This window comes from Maniola jurtina, chromosome 20 (genome assembly GCF_905333055.1).
Source record: "Maniola jurtina chromosome 20, ilManJurt1.1, whole genome shotgun sequence".
NCBI lineage: Eukaryota > Metazoa > Arthropoda > Insecta > Lepidoptera > Nymphalidae > Maniola > Maniola jurtina.
Window position 1 is genome coordinate 9,255,221 of NC_060048.1, and position 15,473 is coordinate 9,270,693.

The 15,473-nt window shown below is 36.6% G+C and overlaps 1 protein-coding gene across 1 annotated transcript in view; it reads right to left on the bottom strand.

Moving 5' to 3' along the window:
• Window positions 1-15,473, bottom strand: part of LOC123875390 (zinc finger protein 608-like) — a 199,280-nt gene that overhangs the window by 20,373 nt on the left and 163,434 nt on the right. The gene's annotated exons all lie outside the window — the stretch shown is intronic.

Consider the following 15,473-nt stretch of genomic DNA (forward strand, 5'->3'; position numbering starts at 1 on the left):
TGTGGAAGAAAGTTTTGAATTTACTTCTCATTCCCAGTAACCAATGACTTCTATGGCAGTAACTGTTAACTCATGTTCTGCAGTGCAGTAGATAAACAAACCGATTCACTATATTGGGGTGCAATTTATGGAGAAGATAACAAACGTGAAGGTCTCATTTGCTTTTGAATAGAATTCGAATCGTGCTAAACCTACTTTAAAATACGTGTAACTCACAGTTATTAAAAGTAAATGGTATCGTCTTTTACTCGCTAAGGCCTAAGCTACATCTCGCGTAGATACCTAGCATGGTTTACATATCAATTAAGTATTATTATTTATTTATATTAAGTAACTGATTATGTTAATTTGCTTTGTAAATGAAATTTACCAACCCTCTATAGTCTTCTAATATGTATTCAGATATGAGTGAGTAGCTGTGACTCGATCGTACCTACTTTTTAAGGGTTAGTCGCAAGAAATTCTCTTCCAGCATACTCGTGTTCTCTATGTAGACAAAATTTTCTCGTGGGGCACACATGTTAGGCCCTGGTTATGATTTTTTTAGAAAACAAGGACCCGCGGTACGTACTCGGATTGCATAAATACAAAGAGCGTTTACGCCGTAGAATATAATCAAATGAAGCCATTTACATTCAGCGACAGATATGCGAGCAGCACAGCGATATCGGTCCCTCTTCCTCACGCACACGGTTAATGGCATCGCAAATTATGTAGCATCCCCAGTTGAATTCGTAGAGATGTCGACTCACAAAATGTAGCTACTATCGGAAAAATAAAATTTTATTCGAATCGCTGGAAGTTATAATCTTTTCACGGTTCAAAAACAACTAATGCAGAGTGGAACGATACGGTGACGCCTTTATAAAAGCAATTTTAATATTTTTATCAGTATAGGCTACGAAATAAATTTTATAAGCCCTGATTATTTTTCAGATGAAATATATTATTATGTAAATTCTTGCAAGCCATTTCGTCGAACAAAACGGTTGTATAAATGCCCAAGTTTTTGAGAACGCACTCGCCATTGCTCTGTGTTAACTGTCATGTCAAAAGTAGGCATTACTACGGATACTTAGGGTGAGATTTATAGATCGCATTTTGACTTTTCTCAGACTTAAGATTGAGTTAAAACGAGACAGATTTATGTGAGAGATATACATCTGTCTCGTTTTGACTCTGTTTTAAGTCTAAACAAAGTCAGAGTGCGCTGTATAGATCTCACACTTAGATTGAGGACTACAATCGTACTTTTGACATGACAGTTGACATATGGAGCAAATATGGCGAATGCGTTCTCAAAATGTATGCACTATAATGATAGTTTAAAAGTTGATATTAAACTGTTTTAACTACAACATAAATGCTACCTTTTATAAAATTGTTATGAAATTATGAACTTTAAATACATTGCAAATATACTAGGTAAGCATAATGTAGGTAGAGATATCTCAGGCCATTAGCATGCAAAATGCTCTTAATTCGTATGAATAAAGAACAGCTGACAGTTAATCTGGGAATTATTCCGCACAGCGCGTTTAGACGCAAGCAAATGATACGCCATAGCGACCGACATCGGCAGCTGAATACAAGCAGTCGTTTTCGGAGCAATGCTTCATAAAACGCGCTCACAAATGGCCCATTAACGGTGTATACTATAATGTCTATTTGTGAAACCAGCCAGATGTAGTACATATAAATACTTGATGTGAATTTATGATAAAATGAGGAGCTGGCGAACAAAACTGTGTCATTATTAGACAACATTTTTGGTCCTCATTTGATTTTCAAGCAAATCTGTACCAAACGGTAAGATAACTGTACCAACTACCAAGTGGGGTATCATGTGACAGGGTACATTCTAAAACATTTTTATTTAATTTTATGCATAATAGTTTTCGATTTAGCGTGCAAAATGTCGGAAAAAAATACCCCAGTACGGAACCCTCGGTGCGCGAGTCTGACTCGCACTTGGCTAGTTTCTTGAACTATCTGCCCTGACCTGCCTTTGAGACTAATTACATCACCGGCAACACGCACTGTTCGAAGACTGGTCTGCAAACACTGAGGAATTTCGACGAAAAGACATTACGAAGCTCCCCGAATCTATGAACATGTAGAATTTACTGATTACAGACCAGAAGACAGAAACCTGGTACAGTCAGCGATAAATCTACGTTTGCACCCGTCCATAGTCGCTTGTACTGGCGGTTGCAACCCTAGCTTTGTTGCTGACTGTACACCCGTAACCTTCTAATGATAAATGTACCGTGGCCCACTTATATCATTAGTCCCACCAATGTAATCGCATGTCTGAGCATCTTCAACGATAGCATCAAACAATTGATTATCACGGTACCCACGCGTCGAATATAAATAGCGTAAACGCTGTATTGTTGGACTGAGACAAATGTGCGACTCACGCCCACTCGACGTCCGTTGCAAGAGATAATAGAGAAAGAGACCGCGCGGGCCAGACCTTCGTTATTTTATAAAATCTGAATGTTTATCTGCGCACTGTCCCCAACACATTTAGGATGATCATGAAGTTTGGATAATCGTGGCTTTAGCAAATAACACGTAACTAAGGTGTACAAAATATTTCGTCAAAGTGTAATTTTTTAGGGGTCCGTACCTCTGTATGTCCGTCTATCGTGTCTGTCAAGAAACCTATAGGGTACTTCTCGTTGACCTAGAGTCATGACATTTGGCAGGTAGGTAGGTCTTATAGCACCAGTAAAGGAAAAAATCCGAGAACCGTGAGTTTGTGGTTACATCACAAAAAAGAATTGAAATATGTTCCATTCCATTTTTTTCCAGCTTTTGTATAAGGTCTGGTCCTCACGGGCTCTTAGTCCATAATAATACTGTGTTTATTTGTACAGTTACGAATAAGCCGCACGTTAATATTTCGACACGCTATTATTATTATTATTATTATTTATTTATTTAATTATTTAATTAGAACGGACCTCTTAAGTCCAATTACACTAATTAAATTAAGTAACACAATAAAAATAAATTTGTCAAAGTAATTAGAATTTGTAAGTTACACAATAAAGTCAATAATAATCAAATATGTCAACTACAAATTTTCACAAAAGTGCAGGATCTGACCTATGAGGTCAGCCCATTTGTCAGCAAATATGTCACAGCGAGGGGACTCCTTCAGCAGCGCGTTCAGCGCTGCCAAAGTGCGCGGTATGGGAGACCTGGCGCGCGCTACCGTGCGACTAAACGGACTCACGAAAAACTTGCGGCGGCGGCGGAGGTAGCTATAGTCAGTGGGTGCGTAAACGGAGCAGAGCTTGTTGTGCAGCTCAGAGCAGTCAGTCACACCCCTAAGAATTTTGCAAATTGTACCAATTTGATCGCACTCTCGTCGGGCTATATCTTCATTAAGTCCTTTTAAGTGACATGCTGACTGTACAAAGTACGGCAGGCCTCAGAATTCGAGTAGCAATTCCGCGAAACTATTGCATTAAAAACCTGTCGCACTTATGACCTTTTTTCATAAACACGCCACACACACCTAACGCATGGGCATAACCGTGCCACTACATCGATGTGCCACGCGAATATGATCATTAAGGTGCTAAATGACTTACGGCCGTTGACTGTATGACGTATGTACATCGTCACTCGTCAGACAGAACACTAAGGCACCGAGGCACTGACTATTCTTTTGGTTCTTTGTGCCGTATTTCCTGTGATCTGACGAAACCGCCTGTTTGGTGCGATTCCAACAGAGTGATTTTGACGGAATAAATGCTCAGCACAAGAAGACAGTACCAGAAGTGTACTAGAGTGAGGGAACTCTCGGTTTGATTCTGGGTCCAAATATTATGTCAAATATTAGGCTATGGTGACGTAAAATCATAGAAAAATATGGCTAGATTAGAGCTACCAGCGTCAAATGTACTAACATTTGTAGGTGATACATACAATTATATGAGTAACAACATTTTTAAAAACATTAGTTTTTGAAAATTCCCATGCTCTTTGGCGGCACCAATTTTTTTAGCTTTCTAGATATAGGATCACATTTACAGTCCTAATGAAAATTGCGCTTTTTGCGTGTTCAGGGTCCTCTGCCCCTTGCAGTCGTGTACAATTTCATGATAAAACTTTTCAGCTGTCTGCACATCTTAGGCATCTTCTAGGTAAACGCGTCCCATCACATAGACCACATCATCACTTTCCATCAAGTGTGATTGTGGTCAAGCGCTTGCCTATAGTGAATAAAAAAAAACATCGTCAGACACCAAACTATACTTTTTATAGTTGTGAGTGCTGTGTCTTCAGTTTAAGTGACTACTATAACGTCATCCAGTCTGTGATTTCGACAGACAATACAACTGTTTATTTGTACAGTTAAGCCGCATATTAATATTTCGACACGCCATGTCGCCATTAAGTCCTTTATGAGTCTTGCCGTTAGAAGTCGACACAGGGGAGGCATTGTACGAAGCTCGAGGGGGCGCGTTTAAGGCCGACTACACACTATTCAGTATCAGGCACACCCCAGTGATGAGCCCCGAGCATGGTTTTCGAAACTAAGGCCTGATTTCTTACCCATCAAATAACTTCTGAGGAATTTGAGGTTTTCATGTTTTTAGGGTTCCGTACCTCAAAAGGAAAAACGGAACCCTTATAAGATCACTTGATGTCTGTCTGTCTGCCTATCCGTTTCTCCGTCTGTCGTGCCTGTCAAGAAAACCTATAAGAAACCTACTTCCCGTTGACCTAGAATTATGAAATTTTTCAGGTAGGTAGGTATTATAGCACAAATAAAGGAGAAATCCGAAAAACATGGATTTGTGGTTACATCACAAAAAAAATCACAATGTGTTTAAAAAAAGGCTCAGGTATGACCAGCAGTGGACGCATACAGGCTGATGGAATGGAATAACCATCAATTATTATTAAACTTAAATAAACTGTGGAGTCCACGTGAAGTACTAGTAGATTTTCTCATGACAGATTTGATACAACAAAAAGTCTACAGTTTACACACGCCCTTAGACACGTTCAATGCTCGCTCCCAGTCTGCAAACAGGGGTCGCCAGCTGCCGTTTTATCTCTTCAAACGAACTTTATGGTAGGAACTTGAAAAAAACTTTTCACATTAACATTTCAATAAAACCCGAGCGTTCGCGTATCGAATGCAAATAGAGGCTGGAAAAAACAGAACGCGCAATAGTGTCCACTCCGAAAATGTTTAATACTGTTGGTTTCCGTTAAAACCCTTAAACTCACGTTAATGTATTTGACTGTAGCTAACGAGGTCCTTGGTTCGATTCCCAGGTCGGGTCAGTTAAAAATATTTTAATGACCTTTCTGGTGGAAATCAATTCAGATTTGAAACAGGAACAAAGCAGCGCGTTGGAGCAGGAATGTAATAAGCGAACATCGATTGACGCCTGTGGGCTGTGATTGACGCTAAAGGGAGTCGTTTGAAGATTTCTCTTAAGTAGCTAGGGACGTTCCGATATCTACTTGTGAAAGCATTATACTCGATCGTATACCAGTATTCGTCGAATCTTTATGAAATTCGGTCTACGAAAAAGTAGTACAATCCGGACAGTTTGAAAAAATTGAAATGCTGAATTCTGGTTCGCAAATTCGAGTGATTGAATCCGGTAGATCACTCAAAAGTATTTCAATACTAATAATTAAACTATTTTAAAATATCGGAAGGATGGAAGGATGAAACAAAGAGAACATAAAAGACAGCTGAAAAGCCGTCGCGTTCGTGTAAAAATATTCCGTCAGTGGAATTTCAATTATATCTATAGGTATTCGACGCTAGAAATACTATGTACCGAAAGTGTCGTGTACTTTCGTATTCAATTTTATCGAAACGTCCCTATTTGTGATGCTGGAACTAATTTGTAGTCTCGGCCGGCTCGACGCGAAAGGAAAGCGCAGCGACACCTACATGCCTAATGACTTGAAACAATGTCTCCTCGAGTCGACCCCTGACTTGTACGGTATCGCAGATCCGATCGTGATATCACAATGTGATATGCAAAGCCACATAGAGCTGTGAACTGCAACATCGTATGTTGTCCTAGTAACACAATGTTAAGGATTGGGATCATCTACCCACCCGGTTTTGTAGATAAATCCGCAGTACCTCCGTGCTAGGCTAACCCTGTTAACGGTTTATGGTACCTAGTATAAACTGTAATACATAATTAAGTATACAAGCGTTTATGGTTGCAAACTATGTAATTTTACTTGCTATATATCCATTTGACGACATTACTTATTTTCTGGACGGACGGGGTTCCTATAATTACTATGTAGGAGTCGGGCGTTTTTTAACTTTTCGGAATATATGCGTTTTATGCAATTAAAATATCACTTGCGATTTGCCTCCTGCTTTCTAACTCGAACTGTTTGAATATGGAGCAACCCTCCGGAATCAGTTTTCTGCTCCATTTTTACATTCAAGTCAAGAGTGAATATAGGCATCTTCTAGGTAGGATTGTAGCCAAGCGTTAGTCTATACATTAAAAAAAACTTGGAAAGTTACACTGTTGCCTCTTATGAACGTGCAATTACCGTAGCCCCGCACCCGCACTGCTGTCGCACGTATTGTGACAAGCGTTTATCATGAAAATTATTAAGGCAAATGACACGTTTATCCTGAACGAGTTGCGTGCCAAAGGCAATAAACAGCGGGGCAGAGTACGAGGCATCTTGTTTCTACGAAATATACACAAGCCACTGGGGTTAAAGAGGTTAAACAATAAATCCACTGAATAAGTAGTAAGTTGTGGCCAAGAGTATTTGTTGTGGCTAATGGTTTAAACCGCTAGGTTTACTACAGTTTTAGAGACGCTCATAAGATTTTATTTCTATTGTTTGTTGCGCAAGAGTCTCAACCAATGTAATTTTTAACCCCCGACCCAAAAAGAGGGGTGTTATAAGTTTGACGTGTGTATCTGTGTATCTGTGTGTCTGTGTATCTGTGTATCTGTCTGTGGCACCATAGCGCCTAAACTAATGAACCGATTTTAATTTAGTTTTTTTTTGTTTGAAAGGTGGCTTGATCGAAAGTGTTCTTAGCTATAATCCAAGAAAATCGGTTCAGCCGTTTGAAAGTTATCAGTTCTTTTCTAGTTACTGTAACCTTCACTTGTCGGGGTGTTATAAATTTTTAATTTACACTTGTTAAACAATGTGGTGCGAAGCCTAGATCCCCGATTTTGATCCCTGGCTTTAGTATTTTTAAGTTAAGATGGTGATAATTCCATTATTTTGTTAAATAAACTTTTTCTAACGCCTGAAATTAATCAATCTTATCTGTAATCTCCTACGAATAACAATATTCGTAAGTTATCTCTCTATAAGTTTAGTTTTAGTAAGAAGTTTTTGATGTTGTCAAGTAACTTATCGACAGATCACGGATAGATTACTTATTAATTCGATCGCTGTCAAAGGCTAATATAAGGTATGTCTAAACTCAAAAATAACTAAATGTGTACAGATTAATCACGGAGTCGATTAATAAATTCACGAAAATCTTAATTAATTTTAACGGTCGTTAGTAAAATTTAATTGTTAGTCATTAGCAATCAACAAGGGTATCATATAGTTGAAATTACTATCGTGGTTTACTACTGTTCCAAGTAGACTTTCTCACGATTTTGGCCTAAACTAAGTACAATGAAAATTAACATGTAAATGAAAGGCACGGAACGAATCAGAAAGCTTCGCGTGATCGAAATAATAACTGTTTCCCTCGTCAACCTAATGTCGCGTTACAAATTTAATTTATTAGAATGATAGAAAAACTTGTGGAAAGTTTAGGAAGCAATGTAAACGCAAACTCAAGTATTTGTTTCGTATGGATATTACATAAGTGCATTTTGAAAACTCTGAAACTTTGAAAATTATGATTTTAGTCCATTTAAGGGGTAAACCGTACTTTTATCATGACAGTTGACACAAAGAGCAAAAATGGCGAATGAGTTCTCAATACAATTTATGAAAGTGAATAAGTAGTTCAATTTTTCAACCTACCAACCCCACTTTGGTTTCTATGAAGGTGGCTTTATGGCTTTAATTTTTATATTCGGTGAAATATTTCATTCATTAAATATGAAAAGATTAACCATGCTAGAGACTCGTGAAACGTTTTAAAAATACATGAAAGTTCATAATAATTTTCCTTTTGAAAGATTACGTAATTATTATCAAGCCGCTCTACCGTGGCTTGTACATTTTTGTGAAATTCATAACTCGAGGTTTTAAAATTAGGTACCTACTTCATTAAAAGTCATTTTTTCTTACATACCCCTGTGTTTAATTTAATTCAAGTTTTAACTTTTCTCTAATAGAATACGACTCGGATTTTAGAGTGTATTTTGAATTTGCTCCGACGGTCAAACAAGCCAGTGTTATATCGTTGGCATAAATCCGTCTAGTTTTACTTGTGTCCTAAGTCCATAGATTTATAAGGATTATAGTAGGCTTAAGTCTAAGCAAAGTCAAAGGATGCTCAGATCTCAGCCAGAAATTAATTCTCAAAACTATCAAAGCCCAATCTACATCAAGATTCACTGGTATTGTAGCCCAATTTGAAGCAATTAAATTAATAGAATCAAGATAAACAAACCTTTTTGTTTGTCGTTTCCATTAAATTGCATCTACCAGGCATACCTTTACCTTATTAACGATTGGGTTACACAATCTTTCGCCCTCCGCATAGCTCCAGGGTTTTACCGGAACCCTCTTCAACGGTGACACTCCCCAACTAATTGGCTCGCTACAATTCGTTTTCATGCGCAACTGCTTTAATAACTTCCTTTACGCTATTGGTAGAAAGATGCGTCTTGTTATTCTGTGCTACACTTGTTATTTGGTTTAAAACCGATTGGATGACGTGATCTTTTTCCGTTATCAATTTAGGAAAAAAAAAACGAAAGAAAATGAGTTTTCCTTTCTATTTGTTGTTATTATATAGAAACGAGAACGATGAGAGCCTAGTGGTTAAGATTTCGTCCTCCTATTTGGGAAGTCAGGGGTTCGATCCTGGGCACGCACCTCTAACTTTTCGGAGTTATGTGTGTTTTAAGCATTTAAATCTGGTGAAGGAAAAAAATCGTGAGGTAACCGCCATGCCTGAAAGTTCGCCATAATGTTTTCAAAGGTGTATGAACTTTTAGCTCAGAGACACAATATTGGTCTTAGTATTATCTAGTTTTAAGTTTAGTTGATAATTTGTATGAATTGTATTTTTATTTTTATTTATTTATTTTGTGATTTTGTTGAGCTGAATAAACTTTTATTTATTTATTTATTTAAATCTGCCAATCCATAATGTGCTAGCGTGGCACTCTACCTATGGCCTAAACTCTTCACATTCTGAATCATGATGATGATGATGATAAAGAGAGAAATAGATTAAAATTAGATAAGATTAAGCATAAATAATATGAAAGACAAAGTTATGCAATTAAAAACAGAGTCACTGAAAGCATTGTTTTAAAAACTTCGTAGAATTTATATACCTACAGCTGTGGTAAATTTCACCAACATTCAGTGTTCAGATTACGTGCATCCAACTGTTCAAAATAATTAATTTACTTTTAAAATTCGCTTGAAAAGCCGAGCGAGCGCTGCTCGCATTTGAGTTTTTGTAGCAATTCATTCAGTAGCAAAAGAGCTTCCAATGAAAACCCATTTCATGATACTTAATTTGTTTAAAATAACTACCTACTTCCTTGAATTTTAGTGTTCTTTTTCGAAAACTTCAGGAAATGAATAAATGGAATAGGTAGGTACAATTTTGAAGATAAAGTTTTACCTACATTTCAAGGACATTTCTAAATAATTGTAAATCAAAAATATATCACATATCAAAAATTGCAGAACCGTCAGGATTTGAACCTGAATCTTCCCTGGGTATCGCGCTCGGAGCGCCTTAGGCCATGGTTCACTTACTGCCCAATTCCGCAATTATTGATATTTATTTAGGTTAAATTATTTAGAATTGAAAGGCTATCTATTATTTTCCTATCATGAACCCTGGGTAATCGAACTCGCTTCGGAATGAAAAAGGAATTTTACCGAAAATATGACAATGATAGGTTGGCTTCTTCGACCATAAAAAGTGCTAACGAAATGTAATTTTTTTTCAACTCATTCGCTTGATTGAAGCTTTATTTAGGCAAAAAAAAATTGATATTAGCATATCAAATTACTGTAAAAGGTTTCCACTTCGGAGGTCTTCCAAACTAGCCTCCATTATTTTAGAATCTTCAATCCTTTTAGCGGAATTCATTGTATTCAACAAGCGCAGAAGAAAAGCTATGTTCAAAGTAAAAAGAAAATATTATACTTACCTAATGAAATATTTATCCATTCTAATAATACATAGCTTATTAATGTAACTGTGTAAAAATAATACTTTTATCTAAGAGGTAGGTAGTTTTCTATAGATTTAAATTAATCAATACTTCCTTACTAATATTATAAAATGCGAAAGTGTGTCTGTCTTTCAAACTGTCTCTATGTCTGGTAGCTTTTCAGTTATCACGGCCCATCCTTTAAAGTTTAAACCGATTTTGACAAAGTTTGGTACAGAATTAGCTTGCATCTCAGGGACGGACATAGGCAATTTTTTATCCCGGAAAATCAAAGAGATCCCACGGAATTTAAAAAAAAAGTGAATAAAATTTAAGACTCAAATAAAGTTCTTTCATCGGTTTATATTTAATAACGTGCCCTATAAAGCGAGTATAAAATAACGATATACACTTCATACCCTGCAGTTACAATAAAAAGCAAACTTCACGCTTCGAATGGCGCTCGCATCTGATAGTAGATGTTATCAGCAGGCTAATGCTGTCGTAACGAGCTATCAGCCCGACTTGAGCTCTAATGACGTAGGTATCTGTGGATCTTTATCATGGGATTGTGTTTATTATAACATTTCTACAAACTCACACTTAGGTACAGTTGCATGACAGACGGTTAAGGTTATGTTACGGTTAAACTTTGGCCGTCTAAAGTAAAATGGGTTGTAGATGTTATTAACAGGTTATAATTATTGACGTAACGAGCTATCAGACAGACTTGAGCTCTAACGACGTAGGTATCTGTGGATCTTTACATCGACTTTATCATGGGATTGTGTTTATTATAACATTTCTACAAACTCACACTTAGGTACAGTTGTATGACAGATAGTTAAGGTTATTTTACGATTACGGTTAAACTTTGGCCGTCAATAAAAACAAAATTGGAAAATTGTTTGTAGATACTAGATGTTATGAACAGGTTCATACTGTCGTAACCAGTAACGAGCTGTCAGGCCGACTTGAGCTCTAATGACTTCGGTTTCTGTGGAGTGTGAATGTTTAAGGAGTCTTTATCATGGGATTGTGTTTATTATAAAATTTCTGCAAATTCACACCTAAGTTACAAGCGGTTAATATTATGGTACGATTACGATTAAACTTTGGCCGTCAAAAGCAAAATGGGCTGTAGATGTTATTAACAGGTTATAACTGACGTAACGAGCTATCAGACAGACTTGAGCTCTAATGACGTAGGTATCTGTGGATCTTTACATCGTCTTTATCATGGGATTGTGTTTATTATAACGTTTCTACAAACCCACACTTACACCCATTGAATGACAGATGGTGACGATTACGTTGAAATTTTAGCCATCAAAAAAAGCAAAATGTGTTGCACAAGTCGGAAACTTTAGGCCAAAAGTTTACCTTAACTTTGCTTTTTTTAATTTTTGCGTAATTTAACCGCCTGTTATGCAACTGAACCTTAGTGTATGAAATGATTGTTATCGTTTTAACACAAATATTATAAAAATTATAACATCTGGTTTCCAGGCTAGATTTTAAGACGAGATAGTTTCATATTAAAATATTTAAACTTGTAATACAGTAAGTAATACTAATAACATTTACTTAGTTTTAATTTACGTCTTACATATTGAATTAAACAAGAAAAAAAACGCAATAAAACGACAGTTTTGTAGCCAATTAAAATATTATTTAGAGTGCTAATTAATCGCGAACTTTCCATTGTCAAATTGTAACTTTCGTGAACGAGTTGAGAGGCCTCATAAAACTGAAAACAATCGCACCCTCGACGGAGGCTCGACAGTATTAATTAATAAAAGTAAAACCTCCCTCCATCGGCTGATGCCTTCGTGATTAAAACCGAAATAACAGTACCGAAATAAATTCATTCTAAATCAATTAATTTTATTCAATACTAAAATAATGCCCGCGAATATGTGCGTGTATTTAGGTTTTCTATAATCCCATATTGATTTCCGATATAACAAGTAGCCTAGTAGCCAAATTACGTCAAAATCAGTGAGATGGGCCGTGAAATGGTCTGGATTATTATTTTTACTGTAGTTATTACAAAATAGTAGGTATCTATTTATGAGAATAGTGCAAAAAACAGTAACAAACACCTATAGCCTATAGTATATAGGTTCTCAACATAAACGACGTTCGATTTTATCAAGTACTTGCCAAGTTTCATACTATAAATATTTTGATTTTCACATTAGCTATAATAGGTAGGTATATGTATTCATAACAATATAATATTTACATAGATTTATGATTTTAAAAAAATTTATTCTACCGAAAACATGGAAAGCCACATGCCACAGCCATAAAGATTCTCAATTTAAGTAAAACACATTGTAAACATTAGAATTATTTGCTATAATGACAGTCAATCACTTCAATCTCTCATGAATAATGTATTTATTTGAAGAGCATCTAAACTGTTTTCAATAAATTAGCATTTCTCAGATTTAGGTTAAATGTCTAACTTATTAGGTAAGTTAAATCAAAAATTCAAACTACCTACGCTTTTGAGAAATAGCTTGGATTTATTTTATGTTGCCCATGTCTTTGCCCTGAATCCAAGCTATTCGTACCTCTGTCGTCAAAATCGGTTAAACGGATGGTTATTATTACCGATACTGATAGATTCTGTACGAATAATTGGAACTACTTACAAAATTCAACCACTGCAACGGTCATGAAGGCAAACTTTTTAACGTAAATCTCCTTATTTTTTAGAAAGATTACTGAAAATTACTTTTACAGTTTCAAGAAATCTTTCATTACAAACGAGATGCCGCAAGACGAGTATAAAAGGCGTGTTCCAAAAACGTGGTAATTTCGCCTGCCGCTGTATTCAGTGGGAGTGGAAATCTGATTCATATCTTTGGCTCGAGTTTTCCTTTATTCCACGCGAAATATTCTTTAATTTGACGGAAAAGTAGCTTTGGTAAGTATTTTTGGCTTATAAATGAATATAAATGTTTTGGAACGAGATATAAAGTAATGAAATAGCAAAAGGTTAAGTTTTTCTCAAGTGGCCACTGACTTGCCGGCTTCACCACATACAAACTTTAGAGTATTAATAAAAACGTTTTGTAGTAGATATCAAGGCTCATAATTTGGATAAACAGCGCGAATTTTTATAGCTAGGCATGAGTGCCGATATATATATCGCAGGGAAATGATAAAAACCTAGATTTGTTTGTGAAATGATCACTAGAGGTGTTATTTTGCAATCTGCCGGGATTTCATGATATCCCTAAGGGATTTGATAAAATCTCGGGTTTTACCATTTCCCTGCGACAGATACATACAACGACTGCAGCATGGCACAAGGCCTCACTAAACGTGCAGTGAGCAACCAACACTAGCTTCTTCTTTCAGCAAAGGTTGCCTGGTAGAGATTGCTCTAAAGCAATAAGGCCGCCTTTGCACACAATTGTTTTTTCTGTTTTCTTCTTTCTGTGTTGTGTTCCTTTACATGTGTTTTTGTGTGCAATAAAGACTTCTATCTATCTATCTCTCTATCTTTTATTACAACATCTAGAAGCCGTGCTAAACACGTTTCCTTGCTTGATGTGTGTCTAAGCCTTTATTAACAGATTAGCGCCAATTTTAATGACGTGTTTTGTTTACTCAAAAACTTATACCCGAGCTACTGAACGGATACACGCGGATGTAACACAATGTTGAACAAGCAAACCTCCTAGAAGCTTAGAATATCGACGAAAATAGCTTCAATTCCCTAAGATTTGCCCGATTGCCGTCTCTCTAGCCCCAATGGCTACTAGCTATTAGGTAAGAATCGGCATCCCTGACCCCATACACTACTGTTAGTTCTCCTCCAATTTGCTCTATGAAATTCGATTTTTATCCTGTCTATAGGATTTTGGGTTGAATGGGATATTACCATATTTGCTACAGATTATTTATTTATCAAACAACTTCCTGTCTTTTTTAATTTAAACTTACTATCAAAGTGACAAATAGCTTAACCAATAATGTACGCATTTAAATCACAAATATTGTAATGTGTCAGTAAACATTAGTAAGAATAAGTTATTGGCGCTATTATAACGAAATAAATAATAAACTACTCATAAAATGGATATAATTAGCATCTCAAAACACGAGTCGGTCCGTAATGTAAATATTCATGATCCAAGTCATATAAATATTCCTCGAGACAGCCGAGCGCGTTAATGAAACAAGATGCTAACTCGCTTACAAAGCTTTTAAATTAATATTCGAGTCGCGTCTTGCGCGTCTTTGTGCTCAGGCTATTATTTCAAATTATTTTTAATTGCGTAAAAGCAAGCGAAAAACACAAGAACAGCACTTTGAGTTAATTACTTTCGCAATAAAGTATTCAAAGAGCTCCTCGAGACGCGGCACCGTGCCTAATACAAATATTAAAACCGTAACCTTTCCGCTTTAACAATTCTTGAAAGGAAAATGGACCGTGAAAATCGTAACACAACAATGGCTCGTAATGAAATCTCTTTTTTTACGGGCACGTCGGGCCTGAGCAATTTTAACCTCGTTTTCATTGAAATTCACATTTCATCGGAATAACAAAGGGTTGGGCTCTTACGAAATGTCAATTGTGAGGAGGGTTGGGGAACGGCGATGGCGTCGCTCCGTGTTGTGAGTTGTCCCGTAATGCGGATTGCGGACATGTTCGGCGACGCTGCACTATTTATGTGGGCCTGGTAGTTAGTGCGCCTCACTGAGCACGGACTCAGTTTCCACTCAGCGTACTCCCTGTACAGTGTACAGTGAACAGACACGCAGTATGCCAAGAGATACTGAATTATGCATGAGCGCCAACGAATGTTTTAAAAAGTTAACAAGGTTTTCCGAGCTTTTTCTTTGTTCTGCTATCTTCCCGAGGAAAACAAATTGCCCGTACTCCAACAACACTAAAAACATGATTCGAGCTACGTGTATTATTAGAAGCTGATGTTATGAATTATTAAAGAAAGACGCGAACGAAATATATTTTATGGAGTACCGAGGCAAATGGCTGCCATAAAAAACTAATTTGTAGCTTGCAACATAACACCTACAGTCTGGGTGAGATAATTTGATTATAATTTTATTATTGTTACGGACAAAATA